The sequence below is a fragment of the Empidonax traillii genome, unplaced genomic scaffold (assembly GCF_003031625.1).
Source record: "Empidonax traillii isolate 1590-97213 ecotype Southwest subspecies unplaced genomic scaffold, ASM303162v1 scaffold17:size2698205, whole genome shotgun sequence".
Taxonomy (NCBI): Eukaryota; Metazoa; Chordata; class Aves; order Passeriformes; family Tyrannidae; genus Empidonax; species Empidonax traillii.
In genome coordinates, this window is record NW_020955210.1 from 1,791,201 (window position 1) to 1,811,769 (window position 20,569).

At 41.3% G+C, this 20,569-nt stretch overlaps 1 long non-coding RNA gene across 1 annotated transcript; it reads left to right on the plus strand.

Annotated features, from left to right (window-relative positions):
• Positions 1-1,540: 1,540 nt before the first annotated feature.
• Positions 1,541-20,315, plus strand: LOC114064003. The gene is made up of 2 exons (XR_003572667.1): positions 1,541-1,663; positions 20,135-20,315. It is a non-coding gene; the product is annotated as an uncharacterized LOC114064003 (long non-coding RNA).
• Positions 20,316-20,569: the final 254 nt, after the last annotated feature.

The window sequence follows — 20,569 nt, forward strand, 5'->3', positions numbered from 1 at the left end:
TTGAATGCTGGATGACACTTAACCCTTTAAAGTTGTCTGACAGGATTTTTTGGATGTACAGTGCTCTTAATCCAGTCACTAAGTGGGGGATAGTGGAAGCAGGCTGTGACTGTCAGTCCTGAGTGTCATTTTTAAGTTTCTCCCATAGATCTGATGGCTCCTCCCCTAGCTTATGGCCAGCAGCCCTTCTTGGGAACTACCTCTCTCCAATTTCAAAAGGTGTTTTGCTGTGTCTGTTGGACACAGACACTACACAGCCTGCATGCTTTTTTTTTATTTTTCCATGGCACAACAAGGTTCAGTGAAGCAATACTGGGGGATTCAACCAGTCCTGGTTCCAGGAAATCTCAATTATTAGGCAAAAATTTATTTTATTCTGCAGACTGTCAGGAAGGACTCCAAAGGCCACATGTGTTCTACGAAGATTATTATCTGAAAGTTCTCTATCTAGACTTGGGTGTTTTTATTATGTCTGTTGATATGCTACTTCATCCCCCAAGTAAATCACCTATACCTTCCTCTTCTGTCCTCCCCGTCAGTACCCCAGCTGCTACCCAGTGTGAGTGGGAGCAGGTACCTTGCCACAAATTAGAGACCACTGCATCCAAAAATTACTCTTAACCAAGGGCTATTCTGATCATTCACCGCCCGTTCTCAGCCATCTGAAATAAAGATTGCTTTAGTTTACCTGTAAGGTATTTACTAGAGTTTCAGGCTTTGTGTTCAGTACTAACCAAGGGTGGAGCTGGAATTCGCTTGGATGGTATTGTTATACCCACAGATGTTTTCTCAGAGCTTAAAAATGTCACAGTGTTGGGCCTCACTGGTGCTTATGAGTTTCCCACTGTCTGGATTTACCAAAATCAAGTTTATGAGAGATTTTAGCTGCATTCAAGATGGAAAAAAAGGGTATTGGAGTAACTGATCCAGCACCTACCCGCTCAGAGCCAGAGATATGAATCCAAACTCCTCAGTCTCCTTCTCCTGAAATTTGAGAAAGGCTGCAGTTACTTCATGCTCACTTCGATGAAATAAGAAACTGAAGAATCTGTTGGCATGAGTGGATGTTTCACAAATTAAGAGCAGCTTTTTATATGATGCAAGATTTCTTAAGCTTTCCATTATTCTGATTTATTAGTCCTCAAGACTGTGTGGAAAGTGAACAGAAAGCATACTTGAAAAAGAAATTAAATTACAAGAGCTTTCGCTATTCCCACTATTGGACTCCTGCATTTGCAACTTATAAGGCATGATTTTGCTGAACTGTTGTAATAGACTCTTGGATGGATGCATTTCGGAAAAGATTAACCCTGTCTTTTGAAAATCCTGGGTTTTTTTTTTTTTTTTTTTTTTTTTTTTTTTTTTTTTTTTTTTTTTTTTTTTTTTTTTTTTTTTTTTTTTTTTTTTTTTTTTTTTTTTTTTTTTTTTTTTTTTTTTTTTTTTTTTTTTTTTTTTTTTTTTTTTTTTTTTTTTTTTTTTTTGGTTTCTGCTTGTCCTCAAAGACATAGGTTCAGGCAGGCAAAACTATATCCAGGAAAGAAAAACATGGGAGAAATGAAGAGGAGTGTCTGACAGATTTTGCAAGATGGCAATTAGCTGGGACGTGTCCTTGCTGGGTTCATCCAGATGAGAAGTGACATGGACTGGTACTAAACACTGAAAGGTGAGCATCAGTGTAAACACTGTTCCCTGTACTCTGTGGAATGTCTGCCTGCAGCTCATTTTGTGTGAGACGCTGTAGCTGCTCCAGCCACATTTTGTGAGTTTAATAGAGATTCCTATAATGTTAGAGCTCAGGAAAAAAACCTAAATGGCTTTGACCATGCATTTGGAACCAAAAACCTAATTTCCTCCTGGTATGGCTGTTACGGGAGGAAGGTGACTCAGGACACATATTTGTATGATACAGCAAGGAGAACCAATCAGGGAAATGTTATTAGTATTGTATGCTGTCTGAAAACAAGATTCCTGTTTAAATCCAAGTCACTGTGACATTATTATCTTGCCTTCCCTTCCCTTCCTTTCTCTTCCCCGATATTTGATGGCAGGGCACTGAATTTTTTACCCTTCTAAACTGTTACGGTTTTGTGGTACAATATGTTTTATAATCTGGTCATGAAAAGAAGATTAGATATTTTATGGAGGTTTTTTTCTTCTATAAACAAAATGAAAACCAAACTAAAATCTAGAGATGATCTGAAATGGGATTGCTGTTCTCAATGTAGAAGAATGACAATTGGGATCACAGACAATAAATTTTAAAACAAAAATGCTATGACTATGTTGGGGTAGATTTATCACCATAAATCATTGGCATAAATAGAGGTATGTAGATTATCATCACTTGAGTATCTCATGTAACTGACATTTTCCTCCATTTCTTTATATTTTCACTAGAGTTTCAACAGCACAAAAAAATCAGAGAAGCAATAATACAAAAGAATCGGTATAGCCAGCCACTTACTACCCAGTGCTTTATTTTCTCCATTATTTTTTCAGAGTGTTTTGGGGAGTAATTTCAAACAGTCAAGTCAGAGTCCACCGAGAATTGATTTTTGTGACCTCACATATTGTAACAGAAAATTATAACAGGAAATAAACCATTAAGTGATAAACAAGGAAACATGGATACAATTACTTTCAGAACATAATTTTATCCACTCTAGTTTGAAAATGAAGAGATAGTACTGACTGGAACACCTCAATTCTGAATGCAAACTGTACAATCTATTATATTAAACAAAGTCAAAAGCAATGTGAAAGATCTTGAATCTATTCAAGGCATGCACCTCATTACAGACTTAGCAAATTAAAACACAAATAGGATTAGAAAAGAATAATGTAACAATCTCCCACTATGGTCCCTGGAGCATTAAGTCATAAATTGGGTTTGCATTAAATTGTGCCTGCAGTATTGAATTCAGGGAAAGAGCTATAGGCTGAAGATAAAGCTTGCTAGGCTAGCCAACTTTGGTATGGCTGTGTGTTTTCATAAACACACAATGAATTTGATGGAATCTAAAAAGGCATATTCAAAAACATGTATTTCATATCTTAATTAGGAAATACAGATATGGTGTGGCAACCCCTGGCTATACTATGCCAAAGCCAAAAGCTGCAGGCATTTGAAATTGTCACTTCACCTGAAGACGTTGTTTAAATAGGAAAGTTAAGCACTTTTCATCATAACACCTACTGTTTTAAACTACTCAAGTTTTCAGGTTTGCACAAGCCTCTAGTGTGTTACAAGCTTCTATTAAGTGGAGAAAACAAGCTTACCCAAAAGAATTGAGAGAAGCTGAGTTTTCATATTACAAATGTATTCTGTTGTTATGGGAACTGAAATGGTGAGCGATGTGAAAGGATCCTGAGCTAACAAAGACCAGCTTGATGATGTTATGGCAGCAGCTATACAAACTGCAAACACATTTGCAAGAAATAAATAGGGATTCTTTTCTTAAGGAGATACAGATTCGTGAAAAGTGTTGTCTCTAATGAGAGTCGAGTTCAACCTTTGTGTGACCCTAGACAAACTACTGAGTAATACTAGAAAATAATTTTGCTAATTTTCCCTTAATAAAGGCTTTATCTTTCAAAGGTGTATTATTACTGTCCTCATCCTCCTAATTGTCATTTCAGGGATCACTAACTGCAACTGTTCTGGTTAAGGTGCTTGTCGTTTCCTGTTGAAAAGGAGCCTTTGCATGATATTATAGATGATTTTTGCATCTTCTCTTTTAGGGATTTCTCATGGCTCCATTTGTCTCTAGAAGACTTTCACAATTTGGCAGGCAGAAAGCCCTTCAAGCTAGGGAGCTGTCTTTTCTTTGTCAATTCAGCTTCTCTCAACTTTCATTGCTATGATCTTTTAGCATCTGCCAGTTCCTTCCCCCAGTTTGCTCTGCACAGCACTCTACTAGCAGCATGCTAAAAATAACACAACCCATTAGTATTTTAAGTCTAGTCTCACAGCCAATGACAAAAGAGCCCACGCTATCCTGGAAACACTTGGATTTTGATCAAGTGGCTGGGAGAGAAGTGAACTTTGTGCAGTGACTGGGAGATGCTGACACCAGGAATTGGTGCAAACTTATGGGACTGCAAAACCTGTATCTAATCACTGGGATCCAGGGAGATCCACACATCCACATCTGAATTTGTATCAGGGCACCAACCAAATGGCATGTTGGGCTAAGAGCAGTCCACTCTTTGTCTCTTCCCTGCAAGGGTTTCCAGGGTTCAGGGGTGCTGCAGACCACCCTAGGAGAGTGCCATCTCCACAACTTGGACATGCCAGAAGCACCTCCTGTAAGACAAATTTCTTGTCATGTACCAATTGCAGTGAGGCAGATAGCAAAAAGGATTAGCCTGGCTTCCTAGGCACAGGATGCAGGGACACTCAAGGTCAGACCATCTGGTCCTGTCCAGCACAGGGGTGCTCTGGCTCTCAGCAGAAATGACACTCAGTTCTGGGGAAGAGGATGCTGAAAGATAGAGTATCTCAGGTTCATTGCAGTATGTCTAAACTGAGGCTACTGGGATTTCTTCCCTGATCCCAGGTCCCAGGGCACACACAAAGCTTGCCAATGGGCATGTGCCTGAAGCTTGTGTGCATAGGGCTGCACAATGCATGCTCCAACTAGGCTGCAGTCAGGGGATCAGAATTTTGCGGGTCAAATTGCACAATTTACTGACTCCTCATTTTACATCCAGTGAAGTTTAATTGTGGGTTGGGGTTGGGAGGAGTCTTCTCTTCCTCTTCAGTTTGCCAGTGGAGAATTTGTTGGCTAAACAAATCTTTCTCCTCCTCCTGGCTGACAGCTCCCTTCTGGAATAACCTTTTAACATTTTTCTTGATTTTCTTAAACAGCAAACATTAGACACATTAAGAACAGCAACAACAAAATCATTAAGCACTATAACATTCTCTGAGGAGCCAGACATATCCTTTAATTGGGTTATGGAAAATTCATTCCTCTTCTAGCCATTTATCTTCTTTGTTTATGCACATACCAAGTGACCCACTTCTGAGCATCAAAAATAACAACAAGGAAACAACCAAAGATTCTCCGTTATTAATGGATTTATGTACCATTTATTTTGCTTTATTGGAAACCAAATAATCAAGTACATTCATTCCTGTTAAACACAGCATACACTGATTGTCTATCATTTCTATCAGTGAAGCCAGTTCTCTTACTTCAAAGTCACAACTTGACCTCAGTGGGGAAAGGATTGGTATCATGCTTCCTTCTATAATGATTGATTGTTTGCATTAAGGTGGAGAAGGATAGACTGAAATTAGGGGTATACTGTACCTTTCTCCCTATGTTAGCTTACACCTCACCCATGCAGACACAGGGGCTATAAACCCAACATTATCATTTCAGGAACTAATACAATACACTACATGAGGCCAAATTCATCCCCAAATTTGCATGATTTATAACAAGTATAATGTATCTATTATCATGTAATGGGCAATGCACAGATCTGGGGCACAGATCTCTAATGAAAATTCTATGACTAAAAATAATAAACATGATGCATAGGTTTATAATAAAAATGGCTTATTAAAAGAAATAAGGCCTTGATCTCAATGTTGACCTAAAATCACTGAATTAGACAAGTAGACCTGTCAGAAATTAGTGACCAAAGAACATTACACACGTGGTGTGCTGATTGATTCATATTTTGGCATTTTAATCAAAACTCCCCAAAAGTCACAATGAGATGAAACAGTATCATCATTTTACTGAGGTTTTGCATCCAATCATTCTTGCTGTTCTTGACAAAACTATAAAAATAATGCCCATTTGATGAGAGCAGTACAGGAAGATAAAAATGGCAGTAGACATCACAAAAAGTGCTGTAGAAAATTACTTATATCAGGCAAAGCTGTTAATTAGCAAGGCAAGGATACTTTTCATTTTAACTGGCAATTAGCTGCTCAAAATTTACATGGATTAGGAATTAAAATGCAAGCCATATGGAAATAACAGAGCAGTGAGTGTATGTATTTAAAATGTATGTAAAAAACCCCAACAACTTAACCTGCTTCTTTAGCCCCCCCCGAAAATTTTTTTACATTCCATGTTAATTTTTATTTTCTCTGTTAAAACAGAGTTTATAAAGAGATGTAACTCTAAAGTTGCTTTATCAGCACAAAGGTGACTAGACATGAAATACTGTTCAAAAGCTGCTAAGAGGGCACCTTATGGTACTTAGAGAAGCTGATAGAAAAGGTTAAAGGAAACTGTCAGGGGGAGAAAGGTAATCGAACCAGGCTCCCAAAAAGAGAGAAAAATAAATAGTAAACACTAGGAACATAAAAAATATCATCTTTATCACTGTGCATGATGTAACTGCTGAATACCTGCAAGTAGATTTTAATGCCGCGTCAGTGACATTATCACTGCCTTTGATTTTCTTTTATGTTTTCTTACACATGCCCACAACCATGTCCATTTCTAAAAACTTTCCACAGAAGATGGCAAGGTATTTTTCCATGGGGAATGGATTGGCAGGAACCAAATCAGTCTCTTCCCTGAAGTAGAAATTTGTTATTTCAGGATCTAAAGATGTTTTGAGTGGGCACATTTTCTATTTTCATTCCCTGAGTTATTACGGGATATGAATGTCAATAATAGATAAGCACATCACAAACAGACTCAGCAAGTTCTGCCTTTTCTGCCCCTGGAGAGTCACCGCTCAAGCAATATCTCAGTGCTGGGGTGACAGTTCTCCCCGGAGGGGGACAAGAGACAAATCCCTTCCACTCCACAAGCCCCCTGGCCTGCACCATCTGATGAATTTATAGTCTCCAATACAGTTAGGTGTGTATAATTCAATGTATTGCTGAAGACCTGTTACTGTACTTTATAGCTGACATTACAGGGGATATTTTTTTCCTCAAAATAAAACAATATTTGTTTCCTGAAAGGCAAATGTGCTGTCTGTAGCTATCAGCAGCCAACAGTTGCTGCTGGCTAGAGCTAAAGGAGAAAAGAAGAGGTGGATTTTATTTTACTGATATTGGGAGGAATAATTTATCATTCACAGTGTGTTTTCAGGATCAGAGGGTCCGTTTGAAAGTCGCTATAGGATGACTGCTTTATTGTAAGATATTAAACAATTGCTCTAAAAATAAGGGTGAGAGAGGATATCCTGGCTTTCTGTGTGCTGCAACAGAATGTGGAGTCTTACATTGTACAGAACTCTGTGTCTAGGTATACTAGGAGCTGGTGTGTGGTGGGAGGTGCCTATTACTTTGACGGTCTATAACTATTTGCCGTCAGGATCTGATTCTGTAATTCCCAAGAAATGCATCAGTTCACTCACATAGTATGTCTGTGAGGTAGAAAAGTGAATAGAGTTTGGGGGATTTGGGCTTTCCTTTGTTTTTGGCTCCATAATAGAGCTTGGGAAAGCATTGATGAGTGCTTACGTGGCTTGCTTCTTGGAAGATAGAGCTACTTTGAGGAATTAAAGGTGAAAATCACATTCAGAAGAGTGTCAATCCAGAACTGCATGTTTGTAGAAGAACAACAAACCAACACCACAGTTTTCTACCCTGAGAGGACTCCACTGGACTTTTCTGGGGCCAGAGCAGAATTTACCCTTCCCTGAGGGATTACAGATAAGCTTCTCCTGACCTACAAATCCCTTGCTTAGAATGTCTATTTTTAACCTGTTCAAAGGATACTGGGTTTGAGATTTTTTGAGATAAAATATTCTTTTGAGAGCATATATTTTAAGCTTGTAGTGGACCAATGGACCTGCATGTCAGGTCAGATAATAGCTCTTGCAAAGAAAACCACATACGCTACTGACCCATAATACAGAGTCTTCCTATTTATTTCTTTATTTCTTTGTCGTTGCTTTTAAACTAAAGTAAAGGACATCTGGGGTGCAGGAACACTTCTGTGGAGAAAGAGCAATTCTTTTCTACCTCCAGGAGTCAGGATACAAGAAATTCTTCTCTTCCATGGTTTACATTTTTCTTAGGAAATAAATTCTACAGAGTAGTACAAGGAAAACCTGTCAATAAGCAGGTAGAAACATCTAAAGGTTGCCCTAGTAGAAAGCTGTGATAATACTACAGCTTTAAGAACAACATTTTAAAGGCTTGTGAAAGATCAGCAAATGGGTAAGGTGGCTTGGAAGGATGCAGAGACCTTATACAGGCTTTGCATGAAACAAAAAATGTGTACTGTTTGCATTTTGCAGCAATATAGTGCAGTTATTTGGCCCTTCTACCTCGGTGAGCCTGTACCAGAGGTGTATGTTCCTCCAGGTCACAGACCTGCAGTCCTTTGGCAGGTGTGAGGCAGGTGATGAACAGCTCTTGGCAGGACTCAGACATGGGTTTTGAGTCAGACTCAGAATATTTGGAGCACATCATGCCCAAATGACATGATGGACTGGGTCTGCCACCTCCAGAGCAGTGCATGACATAGTGGGGGCAACATGGGTGACATTTACTGGGTCACTGTACAAAGCTTATCTCCAGGTATCCCAAGTAGATCCACATGTCCATATATGAGGAAGGCAGCATGATTTAGGAAACAACTTGCTTTTCATAGAAAGCCTCAGAGCTTGGGCAGTCCATCAGCCTCCCCAAGAGTTCCTGTATCTCTTGCTGCTCACAGTTTACTTCTCCCAGGCGTTAGAGGTAATGAAGACGGGACGGTCTACAACTTTATGACAGTTCCATTTATTTCTACTATTTTCACATAAACCCAAGCAATGAGCAGCAGTTGCTTCCTCTGCAGCTTGATAAATGTCAGTATTAATTAAAATTGTTCAGAGGAGGGTCGAGTTTTTCTCCTCTCTCTGCACCAGGCTGGCAGGGAGGAGAAGCCTGACGGGCAGACACAGCTGCTGAGCTGTTGACTGGAAATGTCGTCACTGAGGCAAAGGAGAAGTAGCTGGTCTCCGGCAAAGGGGATTGGAAATAGTGGAAGCATTTTGTCACCTGCACCATGCTGCCACTCGGCACAATGTGGGGGAGTATGTCTGGATATGGGTCTTGAACTTAATCCTTTGCTCCCCTGGCTGGGAAGTCTGCGAAGGCAGCTGTTCAGCCCATATGGAGGGGATAGTGCTCCCTCACCACTGCTATCTAATGATGCTTTCCTGACTGACACTCAGAGAGAGCCCTTGATTCAAGAGAGAAGGTCAACACAAAACAACGCGTTTTAGGATGCAGGGGGAAAAAGCAGGGGATACCCCCCTCACTAAACTGCCCTGTGCCATCATGTATTTATAGGCACTCCTGACACAGACTGCACCAAGATTTTCATAAACCAAACATCTCCTGCCATCCTCAGGGACACTCAAGCAGCAACCATAATTGTGCTTCAGTGGTCGTAGATGTGCCTGTTTTCAACTGTGGCACATCTGAACGCAGCCAGGGCACCAACCTGGTGGTTGCAGTGCTTGCATCCTCATTTCTGTTACCACTATGAGCTCAGAGGAGGCCATTACAATCTACTGTAGCTAATTTTCATACAGGATTACAAAATAATTTTTCTTTTTCTTTTTTCTTGCCAAACTTTACTAACAACAGAAGAAAAGAAATTCAAATAAACCCACGAGAATTAAGTGCACATGTTCTGATTTGGACAGAAATGTACATTCCACCGACACTCAGGCACATCTCAACAACTTCCGCAGAGTGTTTTCCTTTGAGAAGGAGAAAACAGCTTGGCTGGTAGAGCAGGATCAATCCCTCTTTTGCAAAATGTTGCCAGGAAAAAGAAGTGAACAGTTTTACATGCACTTTCCCTAAGTTCTGCAGTGTTCTCTGATAAACTGAAGCAGAGACAGGAGAATAAGACAGACAGTAACTTCTCCAGATCAAAGGATAGATCACAATGAATAAAGAACTTGAAAGGTTTGGGAAGGTCAAAATAAGGTTTTCATAGTGCTGTGGTTTTTATTAGACACACATGGAGAATTAGGCTTGATTTGCAGAAGCACTTAGTGACAATAGGAAATATATTTCCCTTTGGCATCAGTAAAAATCTCATCTACAAACACAGGTGTGGAAATGTAACAAAGTGAACATCACTATTGTAAATGACAACTCAGTTTCACAAATGTATTGAGTTTTTTTCTGCTTCTTTTTCAGATTTGGGGTATGACAGGTTAGTTCTTTTAAATACCTTCTTATGCAGCTACACCTCAATTCAGGTATAAGCCCGAGTTCCCTTGCTCTTGTTTGAATTTACTGTAGTCTTTTGATGACTGCGTTTGCTTGTATTGAGCACTATATTTGTTTTCATTACTGGTCTGTATAAAGTATATTTTATCTAGCAATATACTGACTTCTAAAAGCCTCATTTCTAAGAAGACATCTGTCACCCCAAGCGTAGTAGTCAAAAGAACCCCTTAAGCAGAAATGCCTTCTACCAGCATAAAAAATAATAATCAGGACTCCTTCACCTGCCCTTCTGGTCTAATCTTAAAATGGTTTTGGATTCCTGTCTATACGCTCAAAAGAAACCTGGTTTCTGTAAATTTCCTTTTAATAAAAATGTGTTACCTATGATAAATATATATTGCCTAGGTCAAATGAATCTGATTGTGAAAACATATTGAGCAAAAGTATTGGTAGGATTTAATTTAATCTCTTAAAAAAAGACCAAAACAAACACCCACCAAAATCTGTAGCTATTGAATGCTGGTTTGAATTAGATTCTATTTGTTTTAATAAAAGTGTAATGGTCTGAGTGTACATATATTTGTTTTAGTGGCAGTGTACTGGATCCAATAAAACTATATTGGTTTCACTGCTTATGTCTCCTTTTCAGAGAAAATGGATTGAAAGGAAAAACAAAACAGACATGAATCAGCCAGTCCTGAGGTTTCTGCTCAACTCTGACCTCCAAATAAACTGGTAAAAACCCCAACTGTATTACTAAATATTGCTTTTAAATTGAAATATGTTTTAATGACAAGACTGCGCATGAGGGATTTAATTGTCTCTGTAAAGGAGAGCAGTGTTCAAGACTGGACTTGGCTGTGGTGTGTCAATGAATGTGCTTAGGGCTGCAGAAGCAGAAACTTAAGCTGGCTTTGGCTTCCCATTCTGCTGCTGTAAGTCAGGTCTGCCTGCAATGAAGGCGCTCAGCTGATCACCGCATATCTGTGACAACGGGATCAGGTGTCAGCAGCCTCAGCACAAGGGTATCTCTATCCAAAAGTGCAGGCACACAGCATGGATGTAAATCATGTCTGCATTGGGTGCTGGCTGACAGGGGCTGGCATGCCCACAGAGGCCCAGATACCGCCAGGGTTTTAAACACATTCCCCCAGGATCAGTCATTTCTATCATCTGAATGGGACGCTACAGTCATCTACTTTTGCACAAGATCTCACAAGTGTCTATGCTATCTACTCAGTGATGTTACCTGTACATGTTCCTGCAGGTAGGAAAGCAGCCAGTGAGGGGCTGGTCCGGAGTGCATTCATGGCAGCTTTTCGGGATGCTTTGCCGTAGCTTCTGCTAAATGGGAATAAGGATGTGCTCAGCAGTCTTAAGTGTGGTTTAACCAATTGTTTTACGTTTGCAAATTACACTATCCGCAATTTTCAACAAGATCTGAAGAGCGTAGTGCTGTGTAGTTGGTCAATGCCTGTGTTGAACACGGAAACTGAGATCATCATGCCTTCATTTGTCCACTGTGCCAGTGCTCCTAAAAATGTCACCAAGTACCCTTTCTAACTTGTCTAAACTGAATTAAAAAAGGAGAAGGCATTCCTGTCATTTTCCAAGCTTTACAAAGCTTGTGGTTTTGTATCACCTTTACAGCCAGTGCAACTGGCCGTGAGAGCTCCACATGATGACTCTGAGGCTAGAAAGGACACTTCACTCTCAGCACAGCAAGCACCATCTGCATATTTGCAAAAGGATGAAATGGATGCTGTTGATTGGCCTTGCTTTTCACATACTTTAAATCGCTTTAAGCTGACAACCCAACCTGAGTAATGCTTTATTTGATGCCGTCCTTCCTTTCAGGAGACTGGAATCAGGTTGTGTGAATCTAAATCTGCGTGTTATTCCTTCTTGAGAAAACATGATCTGCATTGACTCATTTACAGTTTGTGCTGAAGCAGGTGCCCCTGGAACTATGGGACCCAGTCCAAGTGAGAAGAATTTGGCTGCAGCAGTAGTTTAGCTGTGGGAGAGGATATGGCTGCAGACTTCTCCAGCCTTGGCTCCTCAGAAAACTGAATAAAGAAATAATTCAAAGAAAAGCAAAATATCTGTTAGTGAAGCAATATACAGGTGAAAATCCAGCTGAGGAATAGGCTTGAGAGTACTAAACTGAGCATCACTGACAAAATCCCCATGACCTTGCGGAAGTTATATGCACTGCAATTGGTTCATTTACCCCAGAAACAAGCTAACTCCTGAGCCCAAGGTGGCCAAACTAAATTTGTGATAGCTGTGAGGGTTCCACTGCCATGCACTGCCATGATGGTGATGAAGGTGTGAGACCTCAGGAAGCATCTAGATAACAGATTTGACAGTGCTAGGGAAGATCAGTGAGTGCCGGTAAATAAGCACACTGTAGACTTCATGGTGACATTCTCTGAGATGCTCCCTGCACAGGGACATGCAGAAATGCAGATAGTTGTGAGGAGCTGACAGAGGAGTTTGGGATTTTTGAGAATTTGGGAAGTTCTTGCAGCAGCCTACCCAGGAAAGATGGGCTCTGCCATAATAGAACCAAATAGAACCAAGTAGTAAGTAGTTATAGTATAAAGGGTTACAGGAGAGTTTTGAACTGTCATAAATCTGAGTGCAGAGGAGTACACAGTCTGAGGTGACACCACCTCCAGGGGTGAAAACATAAATTCTGTATCAGAAAGGGATTGGATAAATTAAGGGAGGACAAATCCCACCAGGGTCATTAAATTCTATGGTCGAGTTCCTCCCAGCTGCTGGGAGCTGGAGGTGTAAGCGGGGGATTTAGCAAATCACGTGGTAAAAATGAGACTTCACAGTCTCTTTCTTGATGCACGATCCTTGCATTGGACAGAGTGATGGAGGTGACGAAGAAGAGATCTGTAAACTGCTTGCTCATCTAAAGATTGTCTGCCTGGGCCCATGTTCTGCACAGTCCATCTCTGTCCCATCTTTCCTGCCACCCTGGCTCCCTCATGGCCAAATGTAGTGCCAGCCCCACATCTCAGCCTCCTCTAGCCGATCCTGTGCCTCTGGATGAGTCAACACTGACAGCTTTTCTGCCAGCTTGGGGAGGTTGCAGCAGCCTGAGCAGTTTATGCAGGAAGCTTCTACTCCTTTTATCCCCTGGTCAGGCATGTGGGAGACACCTTGTTTGAGTCCTAAATATGTTTCACTTAAGCCATGATGATGGTGTACTAAAGTGCTGTAATCTTTGCTAGGTCTCTCTTTACATTGCTGTAATTACCATAATAAGCTGTGTTAAGTGACTCTTTTATAAGTAACAACAACATAAAAATATCTCAGCATGTTTTCCTTTAATGAGCTACAACTTCTGTGTAATCTTCTCTACACTTCTTCAGTGTCTCTGTGATGGATGCAGCACTGTTTTCATCTCCTGATCATAGTGTTGCTTCACCCCTGAACCAGCAATCTGGCCCTGGGACTCTCAGCCAGGCTTCATACGGGCTACCCCAATCTGCTAAATGCAGTGGTGATGATGCTGAGTGATGCCAGTATGAGGCATAAGAACATTCCCCCTGCTCAGCCCCTCTACCAGCAGCAAAGTTTCTGGAAAACCTCATGGAGCAAGCAAGGCAACTTTGTTTGCAGGGGGGGCACGTTCATGGCCACGGCAGTGGGCCCTGTCAGCATGTGGGTCACACTGCCTGGATGCTGCAGATGCTGCAGGGAATGCATTACCATCACCTTCATCTTGTGTCCATTTAAGGACACTGTGGAGAAAGTGATGACGAAAGGAATTGATGCTCAAATATTAAGGCAGAAGTTCATTGCTGGGGCCAGTAAGTGATACAAGTGACTACAGGTTAGCTGTGAAGCAGAAAGGGTTTTGACTATGTGGCACAGGGATTTGAGGGACAGCTGCAAAAGCTTTCTCCATCATTGCCGCTGGCAGAAAGCACTAACATGGTTGGGCAGTGCCTCCGCTCCAACCATCCATTCACACCACTGCTGCCCATCTCCATCAGACCGGTCTCGAGGAACCCCTCTGCCCCTCAGCCCTCACCCCCCGAATGCTGCTGCGGGAGATCCAGCGCGGGGGCATGGAGCACGGTCCAAAAAGCCTCAGCCAATTACGCTGCCGTAATATCACATCAGCTAACTCACAGTGTGACTGCTTATGGCAGATGGACGAACACTTGTCGGTTATCTGGTGCTGAGTGAGAGGCAGATTTATTTCCAGAACTTGCGACTCTCATTTCTCCCAGATGAAGCTGCAAGGCAGAGTGTGCATCTGTGATACTTCTTTTTTCAGGTGCAACTATGCCGCAGTGAGGTCTGTCACCAAAAGTGATGGGATTTTTGGCGTGTTTGTACGGGTAATGCAGGAAGGAGAGTAAAGGCATCTCTGTTTTCCATAGCACTGTAAGCTGCTTGAATTCATTCAAGCATGAACTGAATTTCCAAATCTCAGCCATACCCTGTGTGCACTGACAGCTGGTTGACCATCAAAGGAGTGCAGGGCCCTGTAAAGGAGGGTGAAAAACACTGGGTATCTGCATTGGGGTGATAATAATATGCACTCTAAAAATAAAGGAAACATGAATTGCCACCTTGGATCTGGCCAAAGGTCCACTCAGCCCTGTCTCCAGTCCTGGCTGGCTGCAACACTGACTCTTTTGGGGTAATGTAAGGAAATTTTTAAGTCAGTTGTGCTGACTTAAAACCTAAAAACAGCACGTGGGCTACAGAAGTAACTGCACTTGCTACAAAAAATGCATTGTACACTTTCTGTCAACTTTTCTCCAGTAAGATATCAGTGCCACACAACTGCTTGCAGGTAGGATCTAACAGGGACTGAAATACATTGGGAGGTGTGAGATTTACTGAAATCCATAAAGTAGCAGCTGCAAGAACCTCACTTACTAACAACTCACCAAGGCTCTTTATTTTTCAAAATATCCTTGTTGTAGGAAATTTGAAAAAGATGTCCAATGTGCAAATGTCCATGAAAGACATCAATATTGCTGCTGAGGGCTATCTCCTTTTTAAAAAGGCACTAAATGTCTTTATACTTTACCAAGGGTTTTTTTAGGGGCTGAAGGATATTTCTTGGGACCTGGTCCTGAACTCAGCTGCTTTTAGACCCTTCATTTTTAAAGTGTTCTATGAAGGGCTATTAGTACCTTCTGACCAGAAAACATTATTGGTAGAAAGAGAAGAGGAAAGTACACATTAAAAAGATACTACCTTTCTGAAGAGTTCTCTCTGTTCATTTTTTATTGGATCCAGCTAGAATAACAAAAATAATTTCATTTGGAGGAGGTCAAATATTTTGAGATGCCAGTTTGTTTTTTTTTTTTCTTCCCTGAAAAAGAAAACACAAGTGAAACACAAGGGAAACAAAAAAAAATCAGCTGCTGTGCTTATAGCAAGGAAATCTGTTTATGTATGATTTGAAATCAGAGCAGAGTTTCACTTCATTCTGTCTCGTGTTGTTGTGTTTCATATTTCATGCTTTGGTTAACACTTATTTAGTCTATTCCTGGAGGCTGTGACAGGTTGTGTTGAAAGTTTTTAGACTTGCTGAGCATACACTCTCCACAGAGCATGTCAAAATGAGAGGAACAAAGAATTCATTCATTTTTATGCAAAACAAAAAAAGAAATCCTTTTAATAGTTTAAAGACCCAGCCTTTTCTCCTGACATTGTAATATCAAACATGTAAGCCATCAGCACACAAACCGTCCACAGCTTGAAGAAAACAAAACAATTATGTATGGAATTTCCTTTCTGTAATTCAAAGAAATGTAAGTGCAAGATTTGGTTCTCCTGAATTCAGGTGAAATAAAAATTTAAGTGTATTAATTTATCCCCCCCAAATGCCTTTTTCAGCCAATTCTAATTTTAGCCAGTTTCAGTGGCTTTATAAAGGCTTTTCCTTCTTCCTAGTCACATCTCTGTGGGGAAGGAAGATATGACCAACATTTATTCTGGTGCAAAGTCCTCACTTCTCCCCAGATTAGTCTTGGAGCAGTCAGTGTGACTGGAGCATGAATGAGGGTGGTATTAGTGCACTGCTTCTACCCAGCTGAGACTCTGATCTCCTGCCTCAAGGGTTTCACCAGGGTCTAACAGCTGGACATCAGCTGGGATGACTTGAACCCTAATTGTGTCTCTTGTGCTGGTTACTGCTAGGAGGAGGGTAGAGAGATGTGCCAAGGGCTTCCCTGGGCTCTTGGCTCTCTCCTGCTTGGGGACGTTTTGCCTCCCAAGCCTGGGAAGTGACATCAGTGTTGAGTACACTTCACTGTTACCCAGCTCCCTTATCAATCTGTCTCTAAAACATGCAACAGAGAGGCCCTTTAAAAATCACGAGGAAGAGACTCTGCAGCAGTCATTTTGACTTCCAGGCTATTTGAAGGTGTGCACAGAGATACACTCACACACACACCTGCTAAATCACCAGGCAGGCAGTGCAGCACTACTTTTTCATTACTATCTCTGCCCCCCAACCCATCCCTCTGTTTGATGTCCTGGGAAAGGCAATTATCCAATTCCCTTTCCTCGAAGCCTATCTACAGGCTCAGGAAACACTTCACCACACGGGCAGTGTATGACATCTAATAACATCCTCAATCTTGCTTTATAGACATAGCTGCAAACAAATTTATTTTTTTCACAAAAACCTTTGGATTCTCTGAATTTGTCTTCTTTGGATTTCAAGTGTAGATTGTGCATTTTTTGGTCACCCTGTTTGTTGCAGGTGATTTTTTGTGGGTAAAAAATAAAACAAGGAGCAGGGTGAAGGCTGGCATTTCTTATACCAGTGAGCACTGCTGCTTGCTTGAACTGACACTCATCCCTGGTCTCTCCTGCTTGCCTGTGCCATTGAGGTAATTCAACCTGCTGCCGTGTCATTGTTACAATAATCTTGGGCTCCTGGACACCAGTCTGAGTATGACAGTCTCGCAAAAACAACGTCACATTCATCTCAGGCAGGCTGTGTTTCGCCTGTACAGCTTTATTCCCCATGGCTGTCGCGATGACTTCCAGTCATCAGTCCCCTCTGTGGCAGCTCAAGGCTGGGCAGCATGAGAAAGAGGAGCTGGACATGACATTTCCTTCCAGTTATGGCTTTTCTAGACCTACCTTTTTTTTTTTCTTTCTCTCCAAGAGCAAAAATCTTCACTTGTGTTGGTGGTTATTGCCCCCTTCCGTGCTCTGACCTCAGCCATGTGCAAAGCATGGGGACGTCTTCAGGTTTGTCCCTACAGTTCGTCCACCCCTCTCTGCAAAACTCAAACATCTCTTCTTTTCCAACCTGGTTGGGTTTTTGAGAGCTTTCTGCTCTCAATGTCAGGCTCTTTGCAGTTTTGCTTCTTTCTATTTATTGATCTTGATTCTTCCACAAAAGCTAGCATTCCGTAGTCTGTTGTTTTTTTTTTTTAACAAAATAGCTCTCATGCATTTTTCAGTACTGTTTCCCATGCACAGCCTACAATTCCTGATTTATCCACAGGGCCTTAGTTTCTTTCTATCCCTTCTCAGCTTTTGCCAGTAAGGTTTGTTCTATTAGGGGTTCAGAAAAGGGGCAATTGGGATAAATAAAATTTATTTTAAAATATAGGTTCATGCAGTGATATAGGTTCATGTAGTGCCTTTTTTTTTTTTTCCCCTCTGCCTTTTATACTCTGGATGCATTTTTGGTTTATGAACCTTTCCAAATAGTAGTTATACCTTCTTAGACGTGCAAAGAATAATTCAGGACAATTCAGCCCAGTACTGTAGCTCTCACTCCCAGACGAAGTCTCCTTCAGTGAGTGTTGCCAAGGAGGAAAGATGCCCATTAATAGCCTCTCAGCTGCCAGTCAGCCAGCCAGAGGCAGCCAACCCCGCTTTACATCGGGAAGAAATGGCTCACGGAGGAGTCCTGTTGCTGAGCTCTCAGGGATCACTGCTGAGACCCCATGATCTGCTGGGTCTGGTGCATGGGCATGTTGAATGTTGCATGTGCTTGTCCTTGGTGCAATGCAATTGAGGCTGTGCTGCCCCGGAGCCTGGCAGGACTGTGGCAGGTGAGGGTGCTCCGTCAGTGATACCATTGCAGCAGGCAAGCTTGCGGGGGTGAGATGAGGCTTCTCCTGGGATTCTGCCCTGCCCTGCAGAAGTGCAGCTCTCTTGCATTAATTGGTGCTCTCCTCTCACCTAAGATCAGGTCTGAGAAGTGCAAAGGCCTGTGAAAATAAAGAGCTAAAGGGAAGAAATTTATTCCTGTGGATACCAGAGGCCACTGCCACAAGAATGGGAAGCACTATTGTCAGCCTGACAGAGCGGGCCCTTTCTTTGAGATTTTGGACAAAACTGGAAAAGATTATTTGGCAATGTGCAGCCTTTAACTCTGCCTATCCACATCTGGATGTATTTGACCTTCCAGAAAGGTACTTGTCAACCCATGGGCCAGAGCCCACAGGCGTGGGAAAATGGCTGTGAACCACTAGGATTTCAAAGACAAATCAAAGCCGTGTACATCAACCTCACGCCTCATACATCCACTCTAGCAAACAATAATCAAACTTTCCAAGTTTTGTCTAATTTTTATTGGGTTTTACAGTAAAACAACTACAGAAATTAAATTAAAAATTACAGAAATGTTATCTGAGGTGGTCATTTCTGTATTTCACAGAAATGCTTTCTAGCTAAAGCACATTGTAACTGAGAAATCCTGCTCTACAAATCCATCCTCTGCTCAAATTTACATGAACATATTCACGGATTATATCTGACTATGTAAGTTGAAGGAAGCAGTGGTGGTACACAGCAGTGTGAATAGCAGCAAACACCCATTAAGAGCTAGTGTCCCATTAACATCTGGCTAGATGATGCCAATTTGTTTCTGGCTTTGGGGGTTTTTTAAATCATCTCTCACATCCAGTGGCCAAGACAGGGATTGCGTTAGTGGATTAGTGTTGCTAGTGGCTTCAAAATGGATTCCCTTTGCCCAGGCTTCCCAGCTCTTTCCTGTTTGTTTTCTGCAGACATGAGAGCGATGGAGCCTGGATTGCCTGAATTCCCATGAAAAGACCATTTGAAGTCTGCACGCTTGAATACTGCCATATAGCAGAAGTGCTGGGCTGGAATGACAAAGCTCTACAAGAGCCTCAAGCTTAAACTTAATGAGGGACAAAAATTTTTCCTCCACCACTGCTGTGACCATTTCTCTTCAGCCTATGTTCTGCAATTAGTACATTTAAAAGGGACACTGCTTAACACAGTAGGGGTTCAAGTTCACTGGGAAATCTTTCTAGAGCCCAGGCACACAAGCAAGTGAATGAGGTTTTGACTGTGCCTGGAGTAGCAGGTGCCATTATTCCAAGTGAATGTAATAAAAAGATTTCATTTCGGCTCTGAACACAGACAGCAGAGACTGCAGTACCGCAATTTTTCTAAGGCTGAAGCTTTGAGGAAAACCCCTCTGGTTTTATCCAGCAGGACAAAATTTATGTTATCAATTTAAAACTCTTCCCCGATCACAAAATTTGCATTTCTTTTGATAGAGAGAGAAAAAAAAAAACAAACAACATGATACTACTCATGATGAACTCAGCTCTCTTTTGAACAGGCAGGTTGAAATACTTGTAGCAGCCCCTTCACAGTCTATCTGACCTGTTAGGAAAGAAGAAAGATAATAAATTGGACAAGTACATTTGAATTACAAATAAATTAGAGGAAGCCACAATCAAGGTACTGACATTCAGTAAGTGGAAAAAAGAAAGCTTTTGTGTGGGTAAATTATCTACTGTGAATTATTTACTCAGCTCTGCTGTGAAGAGCTCTCAGGATGGGGCAGACAGCAGCAGGTACTTTGTTTGCTGGTTCAAGCTTCTGGTCCTGAGAATCAATCTTCAACCATAAAGAAACACTGCTGACTCTTCAAGTGTAATTTATTCAATAAGATGATTCTTTTCTTTTTAGGAGGAATGCTGCAGAGATCCTTGATTTTCATTTGTCTTTGTCTGAAGATGTAAAATACATTTGCCATATTTACCATTTCAAGCTAATTTCTCAATATATTCATTTATTCATTTGGGATATAGGATTGTGAAGGGCTCTGCTGACTTTCAGACACTGCTATTAAAAATGGAGATAAACCTGCTGAAGAAAATTTACCTCTATTTCTGTACAGCAGGTAAGTTTAAAACCAACTTTATATGAGAGGACCTGGTTTTTTGTATTTTTTTTCATCAAGTGCTTTTTAATATTTGTGAAGAGCAGTGGTCTCCTCTGTTCCCACGACAACTTGCATCTCATGAGGGTCTCATTTCATATGCAGAAATAAAATTTTCTCCAAAGGCATTGGTGCCTCTCAACCCAGCCAAGGCAGCATCAATCCTTCTGCTGCTTTCAAGT